Source organism: Oncorhynchus nerka, linkage group LG1, assembly GCF_034236695.1.
Source record: "Oncorhynchus nerka isolate Pitt River linkage group LG1, Oner_Uvic_2.0, whole genome shotgun sequence".
Taxonomy (NCBI): Eukaryota; Metazoa; Chordata; class Actinopteri; order Salmoniformes; family Salmonidae; genus Oncorhynchus; species Oncorhynchus nerka.
In genome coordinates, this window is record NC_088396.1 from 47450393 (window position 1) to 47468922 (window position 18530).

General features: G+C 43.0%; 1 pseudogene; it reads right to left on the reverse strand.

The window, feature by feature from the left end:
- Positions 1-15582: 15582 nt before the first annotated feature.
- LOC115131344 (trace amine-associated receptor 13c-like) lies at positions 15583-16755 on the reverse strand (annotated as a pseudogene).
- Positions 16756-18530: the final 1775 nt, after the last annotated feature.

Here is an 18530-nt window from a genome sequence, read left to right on the forward strand (position 1 = left end):
AGCTAGTAAAGAGCCAAGCCTACAGTCCCCTGAGCAACAGCCCATTCAACCAAACATCAGAATAGAATACAATTGAATAGACATGCCATTCTAGAGCACAACACAACTTTCACACCAGTGTAACATTGTATGGGCCATTTCTGTCTGAAAAAGAGATGGCCTGTGAGAGAAAGAATGAGGAAGGTATTATGTTGACCCGAGAAAGGGGCAGGGTAAATTATGCCCCTAACTAGGAGGAATATTTTTTCCTCTAGTGTATTAAAACAGGTTTAGGAGGACATACTGTATTTGAGTAACAGGTTTTAGTAATATGTTTGAATAACATGTTTTTAATTATATGTATTTTTTTTTAATTTAACTAGTCAAATCAGTTAAGAACAAATTCTTATTTACAATGACGGCCTACACCAAGCCAAACCCGGACGATGCTGGGCCAATTGTGCACCACCCTATGGGCCTCCTAATTATGGCTAGTTGAGATACAGCCTGGAATCCAACCGGGTTGTCTGTAGTGACGCCTCAAGCACTGAGATGCAGTGCCTTAGGCTGCTGCGCCACTCGGGAGTCCCAGAGTAAGTAACAGGTTTGAGTAACGGGTTTAAATAACAGGTTTTAGTAAACTAGCCATGTGACCAGTCATGTAAATGGCAAGTTGGTAGCCTACTGTCAAACATTCCTTTTCTCCCGCACCCCATAAATAACTCTCCAAAACTCTGTCACCCAGACAGAGTAAAATAATAATATGTGAATGTTATCCATCTCTCTGGTGTTAATGACTCAGCAGCACTGGGAGGAGCACGGTTTCTACCAGGGTTAAGGTTAGGGTTAGATTTGGGCAGGGTTAAGGTTAGGGTTAGTTTTTGTCAGGGTTAATAAGGTTAGGGTTAGATTTTGGCAGGGTTAAGGTTAGGGTTAGATTTTGGCAGGGTTAAGGTTAGGGTTAGTTTTTGTCAGGGTTAATAAGGTTAGGGTTAGATTTTGGCAGGGTTAAGGTTAGGGTTTGTTTTTGGCAGGGTTAAGGTTCGGGTTTGTTTTTGGCAGGGTTAAGGTTAGGGTTTGTTTTTGTCAGGGTTAAGGTTAGGGTTTGTTTTTGGCACGTTAGGGTTCATTTCTGTCAGGGTTACTGTAAGAACCAATGCTGGAGATGAAAAGCAGGTACAGAGAGTGAACATTTAATTTACATAGACATGGAACAGGACAGGAAGAGTGCCAGAACCGGGTAATACAAAGACATACGACAATTAATGCTGAAGCGGGGAACAGAGCTGGGGAACAGACAGATATAGGGAAGGAAATAACAAAGGTGATTGAGTCCAGGTGAGTGCAATGAATCGCTGATGCGCGTGACGAGGGAAACAGGTGTGCGTAATGATGGTGGCAGGAATGCGTAATGCAGGGCAGCCTGGTGCCCTCGGGCACCTGGGGGAGAGCGGGAGCAGGCGTGACTGTTAGGGTTAGTTTTTGGCAGCGTTAGTGTTACTTTTTGTTTGTTTGGATTAGTGTCCGTTTTTTGCAGGGTTAGTGTTAGTTTTTTTTGGCAGCGCCTCTCGTGTTTGAGCTTTCTTAGCGGAGCATGTTAGGTGCTGCTCACACTGCCATCCTGGTCCTGTGCTGGGGTAGAGGGCTCTGCAGGTGGCCTGTGATGAATCACTCTGGGGAGCGAGTCTACACACTCCCCATTCCTGCCTCCTTTTAATGGCCTCTATCTACAAATACTGTACTTCCCCTCCCTCTCTGCTTGATCAGATGTAACACATCTCCTCCCATCTTTCCTTCTCCTCTCCTTAAGTGCATTGCCAGATGCTACCAGATGTGGCCAGATGCTGCCGGATGAATACAGTACATTTACATTTACATTTAAGTCATTTAGCAGACGCTCTTATCCAGAGCGACTTACAAATTGGTGCTTTCACCTTATGACATCCAGTGGAACAGCCACTTTACAATAGTGCATCTAGGTCTTTTAAGGGGGGGTGAGAAGGATTACTTTATCCTATCCTAGGTATTCCTTAAAGAGGTGGGGTTTCAAGTGTCTCCGGAAGGTGGTGATTGACTCCGCTGTCCTGGCGTCGTGAGGGAGTTTGTTCCACCATTGGGGGGCCAGAGCAGCGAACAGTTTTGACTGGGCTGAGCGGGAACTGTACTTCCTCAGTGGTAGGGAGGCGAGCAGGCCAGAGGTGGATGAACGCAGTGCCCTTGTTTGGGTGTAGGGCCTGATCAGAGCCTGGAGGTACTGAGGTGCCGTTCCCCTCACAGCTCCGTAGGCAAGCACCATGGTCTTATAGCGGATGCGAGCTTCAACTGGAAGCCAGTGGAGAGAGCGGAGGAGCGGGGTGACGTGAGAGAACTTGGGAAGGTTGAACACCAGACGGGCTGCGGCGTTCTGGATGAGTTGTAGGGGTTTAATGGCACAGGCAGGGAGCCCAGCCAACAGCGAGTTGCAGTAATCCAGACGGGAGATGACAAGTGCCTGGATTAGGACCTGCGCCGCTTCCTGTGTGAGGCAGGGTCGTACTCTGCGGATGTTGTAGAGCATGAACCTACAGGAACGGGCCACCGCCTTGATGTTAGTTGAGAACAACAGGGTGTTGTCCAGGATCACTCCAAGGTTCTTAGCGCTCTGGGAGGAGGACACGATGGAGTTGTCAACCGTGATGGCGAGATCATGGAACGGGCAGTCCTTCCCCGGGAGGAAGAGCAGCTCCGTCTTGCCGAGGTTCAGCTTGAGGTGGTGATCCGTCATCCACACTGATATGTCTGCCAGACATGCAGAGATGCGATTCGCCACCTGGTCATCAGAGGGGGGAAAGGAGAAGATTAATTGTGTGTCGTCTGCATAGCAATGATAGGAGAGACCATGTGAGGTTATGACAGAGCCAAGTGACTTGGTGTATAGCGAGAATAGGAGAGGGCCTAGAACAGAGCCCTGGGGGACACCAGTGGTGAGAGCGTGGTGAGGAGACAGATTCTCGCCACGCCACCTGGTAGGAGCGACCTGTCAGGTAGGACGCAATCAAGCGTGGGCCGCGCCGGAGATGCCCAACTCGGAGAGGGTGGAGAGGAGGATCTGATGGTTCACAGTATCGAAGGCAGCCGATAGGTCTAGAAGGATGAGAGCAGAGGAGAGAGAGTTAGCTTTAGCAGTGCGGAGTGCCTCCGTGATACAGAGAAGAGCAGTCTCAGTTGAATGACTAGTCTTGAAACCTGACTGATTTGGATCAAGAAGGTCATTCTGAGAGAGATAGCGGGAGAGCTGGCCAAGGACGGCACGTTCAAGAGTTTTGGAGAGAAAAGAAAGAAGGGATACTGGTCTGTAGTTGTTGACATCGGAGGGATCGAGTGTAGGTTTTTTCAGAAGGGGTGCAACTCTCGCTCTCTTGAAGACGGGAGGGACGTAGCCAGCGGTCAGGGATGAGTTGATGAGCGAGGTGAGGTAAGGGAGAAGGTCACCGGAGATGGTCTGGAGAAGAGAGGAGGGATAGGGTCAAGCGGGCAGGTTGTTGGGCGGCCGGCCGTCACAAGACGCGAGATGTCATCTGGAGAGAGGGGGAGAAAGAGGTCAGAGCACAGGGTAGGGCAGTGTGAGCAGAACCAGCGGTGTCGTTTGACTTAGCAAACGAGGATCGGATGTCGTCGACCTTCTTTTTCAAAATGGTTGACGAAGTCATCTGCAGAGAGGGAGGAGGGGGAGGGGAGGAGGATTCAAGAGGGAGGAGAAGGTGGCAAAGAGCTTCCTAGGGTTAGAGGCAGATGCTTGGAATTTAGAGTGGTAGAAAGTGGCTTTAGCAGCAGAGACAGAGGAGGAAAATGTAGAGAGGAGGGAGTGAAAGGATGCCAGGTCCGCAGGGAGGCGAGTTTTCCTCCATTTCCGCTCGGCTGCCCGGAGCCCTGTTCTGTGAGCTCGCAATGAGTCGTCGAGCCACGGAGCGGGAGGGAGGACCGAGCCGGCCTGGAGGATAGGGGACATAGAGAGTCAAAGGATGCAGAAAGGGAGGAGAGGAGGGTTGAGGAGGCAGAATCAGGAGATAGGTTGGAGAAGGTTTGAGCAGAGGGAAGAGATGATAGGATGGAAGAGGAGAGAGTAGCGGGGAGAGAGAGCGAAGGTTGGGACGGCGCGATACCATCCGAGTAGGGGCAGTGTGGGAAGTGTTGGATGAGAGCGAGAGGGAAAAGGATACAAGGTAGTGGTCGGAGACTTGGAGGGGAGTTGCAATGAGGTTAGTGGAAGAACAGCATCTAGTAAAGATGAGGTCGAGTGTATTGCCTGCCTTGTGAGTAGGGGGAAGGTGAGAGGGTGAGGTCAAAAGAGGAGAGGAGTGGAAAGAAGGAGGCAGAGAGGAATGAGTCAAAGGTAGACGTGGGGAGGTTAAAGTCGCCCAGAACTGTGAGAGGTGAGCCGTCCTCAGGAAAGGAGCTTATCAAGGCATCAAGCTCATTGATGAACTCTCCGAGGGAACCTGGAGGGCGATAAATGATAAGGATGTTAAGCTTGAAAGGGCTGGTAACTGTGACAGCATGGAATTCAAAGGAGGCGATAGACAGATGGGTAAGGGGAGAAAGAGAGAATGACCACTTGGGAGAGATGAGGATCCCGGTGCCACCACCCCGCTGACCAGAAGCTCTCGGGGTGTGCGAGAGCACGTGGGCGGACGAAGAGAGAGCAGTAGGAGTAGCGGTGTTGTCTGTGGTGATCCATGTTTCCGTCAGTGCCAAGAAGTCGAGGGACTGGAAGGAGGCATAGGCTGAGATGAACTCTGCCTTGTTGACCGCAGATCGGCAGTTCCAGAGGCTACCGGAGACCTGGAACTCCACGTGGGTCGTGCGCGCTGGGACCACCAGATTAGGGTGGCCGCGGCCATGCGGTGTGGAGCGTTTGTATGGTCTGTGCAGAGAGGAGAGAACAGGGATAGACAGACACATAGTTGACAGGCTAGAGAAGAGGCTACGCTAATGCAGAGGAGATTGGAATGACAAGTGGACTACACGTCTCGAATGTTCAGAAAGTTAAGCTTACGTAGCAAGAATCTAATTGACTAAAATGATTAAAATGATACAGTACTGCTGAGGTAGGCTAGCTGCGTTGTTGACACTACCCTAATCAAGTCGTTCCGTTGAGTGTGAAGTTTCTACAATGCTGCTATTCGGGGGCTAGCTGGCTAGCTAGCAGTGTTGGTTACGTTACGTTGCGTTAGGAAAACGACAATAGCTGGCTAGCTAACCTAGAAAATCGCTCTAGACTACACAATTATCTTTGAAACAAAGACGGCTATGTAGCTAGCTATGTAGCTAGCTACGATCAAACAAATCACACCGTTGGGACTGTAATGAAATGAAATGAAAAAGTGATACTACCTGTGGAGCGACGCGGAATGCGACCGGAATGCGAAAGTTCTATTCAGTAGACGTTGGCTGGCTGTTGGCTAGCTAGGAGTGTCTCCTACGTTAAGGACGACAAAATAGCTGGCTAGCTAACCTCGGTAAATTAAGATAATCACTCTAAGACTACACACTCTAAACTACACAATTATCTTGGATACGAAGACAGCAAAGACAACTATGTAGCTAGCTAATACTACACTAATCAAGTCGTTCAGTTGAGTGTGATAGTTACTACAGTGCTACGGTAGCCGGTGAACGTATGCTAGCTGGCTAGCTGCTAGGCAGATAGGAGGACGACGAAATACGATAATAACGCAATTATCACTCTAAGACTCCACACTCTAAACTACACAATTATCTTGGATACGAAGACAGCAAAGACAACTATGTAGCTAGCTAACACTACACTAATCAAGTCGTTCAGTTGAGTGTGATAGTTACTACAGTGCTACGGTAGACGGTGAACGTGTTGGGCAGATAGGAGGACGACGAAATACGATAATTACGCTATTATCTTTGATACAACGACGGCTATGTAGCTAGCTAAGAAGAAATTGCTAAGATTAGACAAATCAGACCGTTGTACTATAATGAAATGTAATGAAATGTAATGAAATGTAATGAAAAAGTTATACAACCTGCAGACCGAAGGAGACCGAAGCGGATGCGACCGGCTCGCTCCAACCCGGAAGCGAAGGCTGTCCGCGGGGAGAAAGGGAGTTTTAAATTAATGCACAGAACTCTTCTGATCCATGTAAGTAATTGTGTTTAAGAAATCACATGGGAAAACAAATGCATATTTTAGCAGCATACCAAAGTCAAGTAGAACTGTAGTAATTGGCTACTTGTTTGACTGACAGTTGAGTCAAACTGCCTCAGCGCTATCATTGGCTGTTTGTATTCTCCAAAAAGTGATGCAATATTTTGAGACTAGCTGTAATACATTAGTTGCCCCATCAACATTATGAGACATTTATACAACAAATATGTTTATATCCTATTGTTTGAGAATGAAATACCATTAGAAACCTTCCATTGTCTAGCATAATTGTTCCCTGATTTTATTAAGGACAGCTCTGGTAATAAAATACAAACAACGAGTATATTTCAAATGGAATTGGACAAATATTTTGCAGTGAACTTGATTGTCAAGCAAAATAAAAAATGAGAGAGTCAAAGATTCAGACTGTAATAGCAGGAGGCTAGGGGGATTTACAAGTTGTATTTCCAGCTCTAATAACTTGGTGTTAAAAGGTAGAGGAACATCGTGACATGCTCGGAGATGCTAATGTGGATGGAGAGATCACAACGTAAACAAAGGGGTGGAGAGACTCGAAAGATTTGGAGCGCAACGCCGTACGTCAATGTCGTCTTACATCACAAAATGGGGGAGGTCCTTGTAGAACATGGTCCTGTCTATAGATGTTTTGCTCTAAATCTGTGACTCCATGGAGAGTCCATTAGGCAATGGAGCTGTTGCTTGGTTCTTTTATCTGATCTAGATTTTGTTACATTTTTTTGTAATTTAGCAGAGCAATTTACAGGAACAATTAGGGTTAAGTGCCTTGCTCAAAGGCACATCAACATACCCCCCCCCATCTACTCAGCTCAATGATTTGAACCAGTGACCCTTCGATTAATAGCCCAACGCTCTTAACTACTAGGCTACCTGCCAACAATTTTGCATTGATGATCAAATATAATCTCAGCAACTGTTTAAACAATAAACCAAACAGCATTTTGTTGAGAGGTAATAACTACGAGGCTATTTTGAAACTTGTTAGCCATGTGTTTTTTCTCCTTGATATTAAGCAGCATATCAACATGGGATAATGTTGTAGGTTACACTGGCAATTATAAGAATAGTTGCCAGAGAATATTGTATTTAACTATAAATCTGATTATTTTACATGGAGATGTGGGAAGCTAAAAAGGCTAGTTAACTTTCTATGTTTCTAGCCATGCTAAAGGCAGCTATCTACTACCAGAGATATTGTATATAATGAAGAGATGGTCTTGTCTCCGCCTTAACAAGTGGGTGTCCCAAAAGCAAGAAGGCAGGTGGTCTGCTTACCACTGTATTCTCATATGGACAGATTTTGACGGGAGTGGACCCTCTCTCTTTGCCTCTTCCACACTGCTACTACTAGCAAGGAAACAGTGTTGCAACACATTTTCAGTGAGGATAACGTCACAGCACACAGCTGAGGCACGGCTGCAGTCTTAGAGTTTCCCTCTCCAGCCACACACCTACCACCCCTTCTGCTTGTCTGACTGTTGTGTGTCATTGCTGCGACTTCTGTTGCACAGACAGCTTCTCCCGAACTCTCGTTTGCGGCAGAATTTTGTTGCAGAAACTCACAAAACTCCCCAAAGGCAGCCTGAAAAGTATCTAAATTTGTCACTCGACTCTTTTACCAATAAAAGTCGCTGGAGAGGTCTGAAAACTGGCTAAATATATAGTGACTAAGTCACTAAGTTGGCAACACTGAAGATGATTGTGACTCTTACTTGCTTCCACCACAAATGGGAAGACAACAAAAAAACTTGCCTCCTTGTGGATGTGGGTCTGGGAAACAGACCGGTGAGGATATTATTACGTTTCTACAATATCTGTACTTTATTGATGCCCTGGGAACACTTGCCTATTGCTTCTGTAACACATACTATTCCAACATATCTTATTTGAGATAGGGGGCGCTCTTTTAATTTTTGGATAAAAAACGTTCCCGTTTTAAACAAGATATTTTGTCACGAAAAGATGCTCGACTATGCATGTAATTGACAGCTTTGGAAAGAAAAAACTCTGACGTTTCCAAAACTGCAAAGATATTATCTGTGAGTGCCCCAGAACTAATGCTACAGGCGAAACCAAGATGAAGTTTCATACAGGAAATGCCCCAGATTCTGAAGGCGCTGTGTTCCAATGTCTCCTTATATGGCTGTGAATGCACCAGGAATGTGCCTGCCCTTTGTGTCGTTTCTCCAAGGTGTCTGCAGCATTGTGACGTATTTGTAGGCATATCATTGGAAGATTGACCATAAGAGACTACATTTACCAGGGGTCCGCCCGGTGTCCTGTGTCGAAATTATTGCGTAATCTTTAGGTCCATGCGCAGTTCCATTTCTTCAGAAGAGAAAGTCAACTGCCACGATGGATTTATCATCGATAGATATGTGAAAAACACCTTGAGGATTGATTCTAAACATCGGTTTGCCATGTTTCGGTCAATATTATGGAGTTAATTTGGAAAAAAGTTCGTGTTTTAATGACTTAATTTTAGTTTTTTTTCTTACCCAAACGTGATGGAGAAAACGGAGCGATTTGTCAACACAAATAATCTTTTTGTAAAAACTGAACATTTGCTATCTAACTGAGAGTCTCCTCATTGAAAACATCTGAAGTTCTTCAAAGGTCAATTATTTTATTTGAATGTTTTTCTGGTTTTTGTGAAAATGTTGCTTGCTGAATGTCAAGCATAATCCTATGCTAGGCTATCAATACTGTTAAACAAATGCTTGTGTAGCTATGGTTTTGAGAAGCATATTTTTGTAAATCTGAGATGACAGTGTTGTTAACAAAAGGCTAAGCTTGAGAGCAAATAGATTTATTTCATGTCATTTGCAATTTTCATGAATAGTTAACGGTGCGTTATGCTAATGAGCTTGCGGATAGATTTACACAATCCTGGATACAGCTTTTTTTCGTAGCTAAACGTGACGCAGAAAACGGAGCGATTTGTCCTAAACAAATAATATTTTTGTAAAAACGGAACATTTGCTATCTAACTGAGAGTCTCCTCATTGAAAACATCTGAAGTTCTTCAAAGATAAATTATTTTATTTTAATGTTTTTCTGGTTTTTGTGAAAATGTAGCCTGCTGAATGCTAACGCTAAATGCTACGCTAAATGCTACGCTAGCTATCAATACTGTTACACAAATGCTTGTTTTGCTATGGTTGAGAAGCATATTTTGAAAATCTGAGAGGACAGTGTTGTTAACAAAACTCTAAGCTTGAGAGCTAGCATATTGATTTCATTTCATTTGAGATTTTCATGAATAGTAAACGTTGCGTTATGGTAATGAGCTTGAGGCTGTATTCACGATCCCGGACCCGGGATGGCTCGTCGCAACAGGTTAAGATTGATTCATGAAATCATAAATACTGTGCATTCAGAAAGTATTCAGACCACTTTGAATTTTTTCACATTTTGTTACGTCACATCCTATTAGTGGGACTATCATTTGTTTTTCAACAGGACAATGACCCAACACACCTCCAGGCTGTGTCAGGGCTATTAGACCAAGAAGGAGAGTAATGGAGTGCTGCATTAGATGACCTGGCCTCCACAATCACCCAACCTCAAACCAATTGAGTTGGTTTGAGATGAGCAGCCAACAAGTGCTCAGCATATGTGAAGACTCCTTCAAGACAGTCAGAAAAGCATTCCATGTGAAGCTGCTTGAGAGAATGTCTGCAAAACTGTGTGCGAGTGTGCAAAACTGTCATCAAGGTAAAGGGTGGCTACTTTGAAGAATCTCAAATATGAAACATATTTTGATTTGTTTAACACTATTTTGGTTACCACATGATTCCATATGTGTTATTTCATGGTTTTGACGTCTTCACTATTATTCTACAATGTAAAAAATAGTACAAATTTTTTAAAAACTTGAATTAGTAGGTGTGTCTACCGGAGCACCACGTCTAGGTCCAAGAGGCTTCTAAACAGCTTCTACCCCCAAGCCATAAGACTCCTGAACATCTAATCAAATGGCTACCCAGACTATTAGCATTGCCCCCCACACACACACACATTTAGGCCTCTGCTACCCTCTGTTATTATCTATGCATAGTCAATTGAACTCCATTGTTGGTAAGTAAGGGCTTGTAAGTAAGCATTTCACTGTAAGGTTGTATTCGGCGCATGTGACTTATAAAATTTGATTTGATATTGATTTGATATTCAAATGCATGTCAGATCGCTACATCTGAGTCACTCTTCGACTGTTCCAACACTCTTGTGAATATGTCAACACTAAGGGACCTCTGCCCCGTAGGTTTAGTGAAGGGTTGGATTAACAGAGGGGAAAAACTCATTACAATCTTTCAATAGACTGGACTACAGAGCCTCTCACTGGACTGCCTGTCTGATGCCAGGGATAGCAGGAGACAAGGTAAGATACTTCATCAAACTGCTAAAGGTATCAATTATTACATGCCTGGTCCACAGCAGCACCAACTCTCTCTCCTGCACTGTCTCTCTCTCGGTCTCTCTCTCTTTCTCGCTCTCTCACACCACTATTTTTCATGCTGTCTCTAAGCCTCCAGAGTGGTTCTGTTCTGATGCTGCCAAGGCGGAGTGTGATTTCCACATCTCAGTCCCACAGAACACAAGGCATAGGAGACTTCTCTTCTTGCCAGTGGATCCAGGGAGAAGGTGGGCGGATGCCAAACAGCAAAGGCATGAAACAAGCCCAGCTCCATCCCTCCACCCCTAGATACCACCAGACGTTTGTATCTTTTATCCCTGTCCCCAGCCCCATCTACACGCAGGAGTAGGCAGCGCGGAGGCACCGGACTCAGTCAAAGCCCAGAGCAGAGCAGAGATCTCCTGAATAAGAAACTAGGAATGCAGGCAGGCAGGGAAACTAGAGCACTGCACTGTATGTCTTGTATAGAGGAAGGAGGCAGTTCTTTCTATGCGGCTAACGGGCGTTCCACAAACCTTTCAGGGGGCAGGTGATCAAAATAAAATGAATACTAGAACATAGTACCTGCATCTGGAGCAAACCTTTTTTTTTTTACCTCTATTTCTCTTCACAAATTGTAAGCAAGCTAGTTACAGTGCCCCCTAAAGACATGCTTGACATGGGAAATGAGGATCGGCTATCAGTTGATCATTGAGGAGACGACTAATGTAAATATGCTAGTTAGCTAGCTAAAAAAAATGTTTTTTTACTGATTGTGATTTATCTTCTATGCTCTTACATAATCACTTCATAATAGCCTAATATTCATTTTGTTTTTACTCATAATATTTGTCTGTCTTGCATGGATATTTTAGAATTTTATCTAACTAGGTAGGTCAGTTAAGAACAAATTCTTATTTTCAATGACGGCCTAGGAACTGTGGGTCAACTGCCTGTTCAGGGGCAGAACGACAGATTTGTACCTTGTCAGCTCGGGGATTATGAATTTGCAACCTTCCGGTTACTAGTCCTATGCTCTAACCACTAGGCTACCTGCCCCAGGATGTGTAGTTAGAATATGGTGGATAGTTAAGAGCAGTGGGTCCCAAAATTGAGTGGTTCAAACCTCGAGACCCCCGTGCACGCACATGCATGCGAGCACACGCGCAGACAATTGCTGAGAAAATGTCATTAAGCCTACAGCCATAAACAGCTATGCATTTTCAAAATGCAGGATACAAAAATAAACTCAGTTTTACAACATTCATTTTTTGATGAAAATCAATCATGTTAGCAGCCAAAATCAACTATGGGTATCATGTCACTTCTCTGGAGTACAACGGCTTTATCCACAAATCATCTCAGAAAATCTCCTCGGATTAAAAAACTGTTTTAAGACAACAACCAAAACTCCCAGCTCAGAGTAGGTTTTAGGATGTTAAGACACTGCTCAGACAATGATTCAAATCAACTCATAAAAGTTGATCTCAGATGGTAATCATGACACTTTGAGGTACCGCAAAGGAAAGATAAATGATGAAACTCATTGACATTGTCGCGATGAGGCATCACTAGCTTTGAACTCCATAGCAGGCTTCAGACAGGTGCATACGACTGTACATTAAATGTTACAATGGTTAAACGTTTGATATAATTTTCGCTTAACACAATCGCTTTGCCTACTCGTAATTATTGCCTAATATGCATGCATAACATTTTTTTAACATATTTTGATGGTTTTTAAAAGCGGAATTTTCACAATATTACCGTTATGTCAATACACTCGTTACCCCCATTGAACTCTAAATCGCTTAGAGCACAGTAGGTATCAAGTCGCCTGGAGATAATGTTGCATACAACGTTGCAATCAACGTTTGAAAGATCTATAATTTTCTTAGAACACAATCAAAGTGAACATAAACCCTAGATGCCTTCAATTGCCCAATTTATAGGCATGCCCAACGTGATTTTAAAAAATTTATATATATTTATCCGTTATTTTACCAGGTAAATTGACTGAGAACACGTTCTCATTTACAGCAACGACCTGGGGAATAGTTACAGGGGAAAGGAGGGGGATGAATGAGCCAATTGTAAACTGGGGATTATTAGGTGACCATGATGGTTTGAGGGCCAGATTGGGAATTTGACTTCATGCGTCAAGTTGTTAACAAATATGCCTAACAGGATTCCTAGGACCTTTTTTGAGATGCTTTGTGGATACTAATCTGGATCAGACATGCTGCCTTTGTGCGCTGATGCTGATGACTGGTCATTGGTCGACAATCAAGACACGTAACCTTTTGGTTTTAAAGCCCAGGTGAGACAATCATGTTGCAATACTGTAGACCTATGTTAGAAAATTGGGCCCATATCCACAAAACATTGCTGCTGTTTTGACGGTTTTGGAGGTGGAACTGCATTAGAGCTGTCAAATCCACAAGTGGTTCCGAGTATCATACATAAAGCGGACATTGCCATTGGCTGCATGGAGTCACATTAAGAGAAATCGCATGTAGCCTTGTTTACAAATTACAACACTGGAATGTGAGATGCAATCTACACATCCACCAATTCAGCTATATTGTGTTTTTTTACACTGATGTTAACTTTTCTTTCACATAATATTTTCCTTTCCTATGACACGAAAATAGCTTCTGGGCATCAGAACAGGATCACTAACCTCGATTTGGACGATTTCTACTTCAACGAGTCGGCAGAGTGGACATACTGCTCACTCTGGACCAGGCCTTAACCCCTGTGACTTGAAAGAGGAAGAAACCGCGCAAAAGAGGAAAACGAGCTGGACCCCTGACGTGACTACGTCGACGAGTAAGTAAACCCTCCATTTTATTGGCGAACGTACAACCACTATGATACAAACTGGACCAGTGGCGGTCAGTGCAGTTTAAGATGAGGGATGACAAAAAAATGTCATGGGCATGGCCTTATTTCTATTACAGCATATTGAATGACTGTCATTCATACTCCATTCACCCAGTTCAATGTAACATGGACAGGTTTAGGCTACTACATGATACTCAAATGTTCCCTATGTTCCCTACCATCAATGAAAGTTTACAACGCAGGTGCACACATGACATTGAGACCAATTTGACACATGGACAGACAGTGAAATTCAATACCGCCTTGCACACTACTCCCTGCATCAAGCTGATATAGGATGTATTCATTAGTCTAACAGTTGCAAACAAGAGTTTCTATCGGACAAATTCAACTATGTTTATCCCGGTTTTGTTCCGTTTGCTTCCATTTAAGAAACGTTTTTCAACAGAATCGGCGGAATGAATACACCCCTGATCACACGTAAACACACAGCCACAGCCACATAACAAGTGATATCAATAAGGAATCATAGCTTTTACCTGGATTCGCCTTGTCCGTCTGTCATAGAAATGTGTTGTACACTTAGTGGAAATCAAGTTATTCCTGTCACAGATTTATACTGCCATCTTCTGGCCATTGCACAAACTGAAAGAAATCAATGTCTTTGTTTCACTCTGCAGTAAAACAAAAAAAGGGATTTGAGATCAAATGTTTCATATAAGGCGACATTATACAATGTCACATTTCATTTTTTTTTCATGCATATCTGTTTCACCGTTTAGATATGAAAACAACTGATGTATCTAGTCTCCCATTTGAAGACGTCATAAGTATTTGGACACCTTCACTTGTAGTGTATTAGAGGTGGTAACCATTTAAACATAATGTTCAGTTAAATGATGTATTTAGGTATTGGTTCCATTACCCTGTAAGCAGTCTATGAACTGCCCTAATGAGTGACTGCAATCCACACTTTGTTTTTTTTAGTCACTGCCAACAAACACAGATGTTAGCATTTTCAGACAAACACGTTACTTCCTTCAGCACACTACTACAACAGAGTGACTGTTTTGGAATAAAATGTTCAATATATTTCCTTTAACATCCTCTGTGTTGTGTCCATTGATATGTTCTAGGTCATTTTGAAACTTTAAGGAGCATCAGGTACTGCTGGAATGTCAACCAATGGCATGTCCATCTTTATGTGAAAAATTACACTGGTCCCTGTTCAAAACATTTATAAAGTAATAAGAAAGTGTGAATAGTCCTCCCTTTAGATTAGGGACTGGAATACTACTTTACTAATGATTAGTAGATGGTTTATAAGGACATATATTAAACATCTTAAGAGTAATCTTATAAATCACTATTACATACTATAAAAGTTGTTTATAAATGTGTGAATAACTGGCTTGCTAAAGTAATGATAAATATATAAACTATTTACTAATCCATTATAAATTATTTAACGTGAAACCCAATCTCTATATTAATTCAGAGTAAACAGCATCTGAGAGAGCTTCTCTTATGTGACCTGGCAGCAGTGATGTATTGAGAGTAGTGGTAGTGATTGTAGTGGTAGTGTTCATAACCAGTATGTTGAGGTTGAAGTGTCTACTGCGGTTTCCTGCGCTGTTGTGTTGAATCATTAATGTATATAGCAGTTATTTATAAATGTCAGAATACCTAGGTGATTAACATTTCACAAATGTGGGCTTAATAATAAATAGTGACCAAAATGTAAATGCCTTACAAATTTGTTATTACTGAAAATTATAAAGTGTTACACATAATTGCATATTCTTGCATTTTACCCTCAACTACTTACACAATACACCATTGAGAGTCTCGGACGTTATCTGATATCATGCAGTATTGTTCATTTCAACTTCACTACACTTGTTGAAGGCGTTGTGTCCCTATTGAGCCACTAGAGGGTGATGTTAAACAAGATATAGAATGACTCATGACGTCCTCAAAATGTACTATTAGAATACAACCACAGGCTTTGGTATTTGAAATATACTGCCCAAAATGACTACAATGTATTTTATAAACAAGCTTAAGCCTTTTTATGCCTTCTCCAAGTCATTCCACTCCAATCCAGGCAAATTCTTCTGTATCAACACCACATGTATCTGTGACAACACTGAGATAAGTAATGTCAGTTTATTGTTACATGAAATAAATAATTATAACAATTGTAGAACAAAATTTAGGGTATTGTTACATGAAAGAAGCAATTACAACAAATTGTATAACATAACTTTATCAACGCTGTTTCTCAAACTATGGAATAAAAACATAGGAACTATGAACGCCTTAACTTCAGAGTTAAAATATGTTTAGCTGTCACTTTGAACCAAGGATAAAATAAAGCATAAATGATTGGATTAATTAAGGAGTTAACAAGTGGCAGAAAGCTGATGATGAATGTTGTCAAGTTGTCAATTAAAAAATTAAAAAAGAAGAAAAGAAATAGAGATGGAATCCAACAAATGAAATAGTTGAAAACAACAATAGACAGAGTTTTTGCTGCTTTTCTCTCAGACTTATTTGCCTGTACAGTTTTAACACCAGACACACTGGCAGCCTCTTTAGAAAATACCTTTCTGGCCTGTGATCTGGCCACCACAAAGATTTTCATGTAAAGTGTTATAATAACAGAGCACGGGACAACCATTGTAATTACAAGGTCAATTATATTACCCCAGACTGACCCTTCAACAATAAAACATTCTTTCAAACACCTACTGGGTACCTGTACATTTGCAACGTTTTTTATAATAACAGCATCGTATATGATACAACTCCACCAGGTGATGGATATACAACACATCATTCTTGTTGTTGTTATTTTAGAGTGGTACAATAAGGGATCACACACAGCAACATAGCGGTCAATAGATATCAAGACCAAATTGCCCAAAGATAAAGAAGCACATAAAAAAGCAATGTAGAATTGAAACACACAGAAATATTTCCCAAAACCCCAGCATGATTCCATTGTTGCTACTGTCGTTACTGGTATCACAATCAGCTCCCACCAGGACATCTGACACAGCCAGAGAGAGGATGAGCAGGTTGGTTGGAGTGTGGAGCTGCTTGAAGTGAGAGATGGAGATGATCACCAGTACGTTCAAAAATACTGTAACTGCTGAAATCAATGAGAAGAAGATGTACAGTGTTATGTAGATAGATGTCGATAGCAAAGCCTTTCTGCAAGAAGAGTTTCTGTCTTGAAAACAGTATTGAACATCTTCATGTTCCTCCATTTGTAGAAAATGATCAAATTGCTGAGGTCCTGCTGCTCCTGCTTGGCCCTGTGTGTGACCCTGTCAGGTCCGCCTTCTGACAAACTCTGAGCACTGCCTCTCTATTTATCCCTGAATGACTAACAGACACTAGTCTCTCTGCACACACACGCACGCACACACACAACCACTATGCACAGAAATGAAAAAAAAACGGTTGGATAAAACAAATAATTAATGAAAGCATGATGTAATGTATGACAGGATTGGATGTTGCCACCTAGCCTGTCCTTCAACCTTACTGATAGTTAGAGATGAGATAAAAATTTACATTTTCTCAACTGAGTATTTTAATGGAGAAAATATAGTATGTCATGTTTTGGTCACTCAAATGATAGTTTACAGGGAAAGAGGATAACTCAAATCAAATCAAATTGTATTTGTCACATGCACCATACCGTGAAATGCTTACTTTCAAGCCCTTAACCAACAATGCAGTTCAAGAAATAGAGTTAAGAAAAATATTTACTAAATAAACTAAAGTAAAAAACACAATAAAAAGTAACACTATAAAATAACAATAACGAGGCTGTGTGCAGGGGTACCGGTACTGAGTCGATATACATGTTACTCGAGGTAGTTTGTATGTCGGAAGGGGTCAAGTGTATCAGGTATGAAGGTAAGACCCAGATGCAGACGATGTCGAATTAACAATGGATTAATAATCCAACAGGGGCAGACAATATACAGGTCAAGGCTGGCAGGGGTCAGTAAACCAGAGGTGGGGCAACGGTACCTGATGACAGTCAGGGTCAGGGTACGCAGAGGTGGGGCAAAGGTACTGGACGGCAGGCAGGCTCAGGGTCAGGGTAATGCAGAGTGGTCAGGCATGCGGGCTCAGAGTCAGGACAGGCAAGGTTCAAAACCAGTAGGACGACAAAAAGAGACTTGTAAAAGCAGGAGCTGAGACACAAAAATGCTGGTTGATTTGACAAACAAGACAAACTGGCAACAGACAAACAGAGAACACAGTGCAGCTGGAGACCAATGACCTAGACCAGCTGGAGACCAATGACCTAGACCAGCTGGAGACCAATGACTTAGACCAGCTGGAGACCAATGACCTAGACCAGCTGGAGACCAATGACCTAGACCAGTTGGAGACCAATGACCTAGACCAGCTGGAGACCAATGACCTAGACCAGCAGGAGACCAATGACTTAGACCAGCTGGAGACCAATGACCTAGACCAGCTGGAGACCAATGACCTAGTGCAGCTGGAGACCAATGACCTAGTCCAGCTGGAGAACAATGACCTAATGCAGCTGGAGACCAACGACCTAGTGCAGCTGGAGACCAATGACCTAGTGCAGCTGGAGACCAATGACCTAGTGCAGCTGGAGACCAATGACCTAGTGCAGCTGGAGACCAATGACCTAGTGCAGCAGGAGACCAATGACCTAGTGCAGCTGGAGGCCAATGACCTAGTCCAGCTGGAGAACAATGACCTAATGCAGCTGGAGACCAACGACCTAGTGCAGCTGGAGACCAATGACCTAGTGCAGCTGGAGACCAATGACCTAGTGCAGCTGGAGACCAATGACCTAGTGCAGCTGGAGACCAATGACCTAGTGCAGCTGGAGACCAATGACCTAGTGCAGCTGGAGACCAATGACCTAGTGCAGCTGGAGACCAATGACCTAGTGCAGCAGGAGACCAATGACCTAGTGCAGCTGGAGACCAATGACCTAGTGCAGCTGGAGACCAATGACCTAGTGCAGCTGGAGACCAATGACCTAGTGCAGCAGGAGACCAACGACCTAGTGCAGCTGGAGACCAATGACCTAGTGCAGTA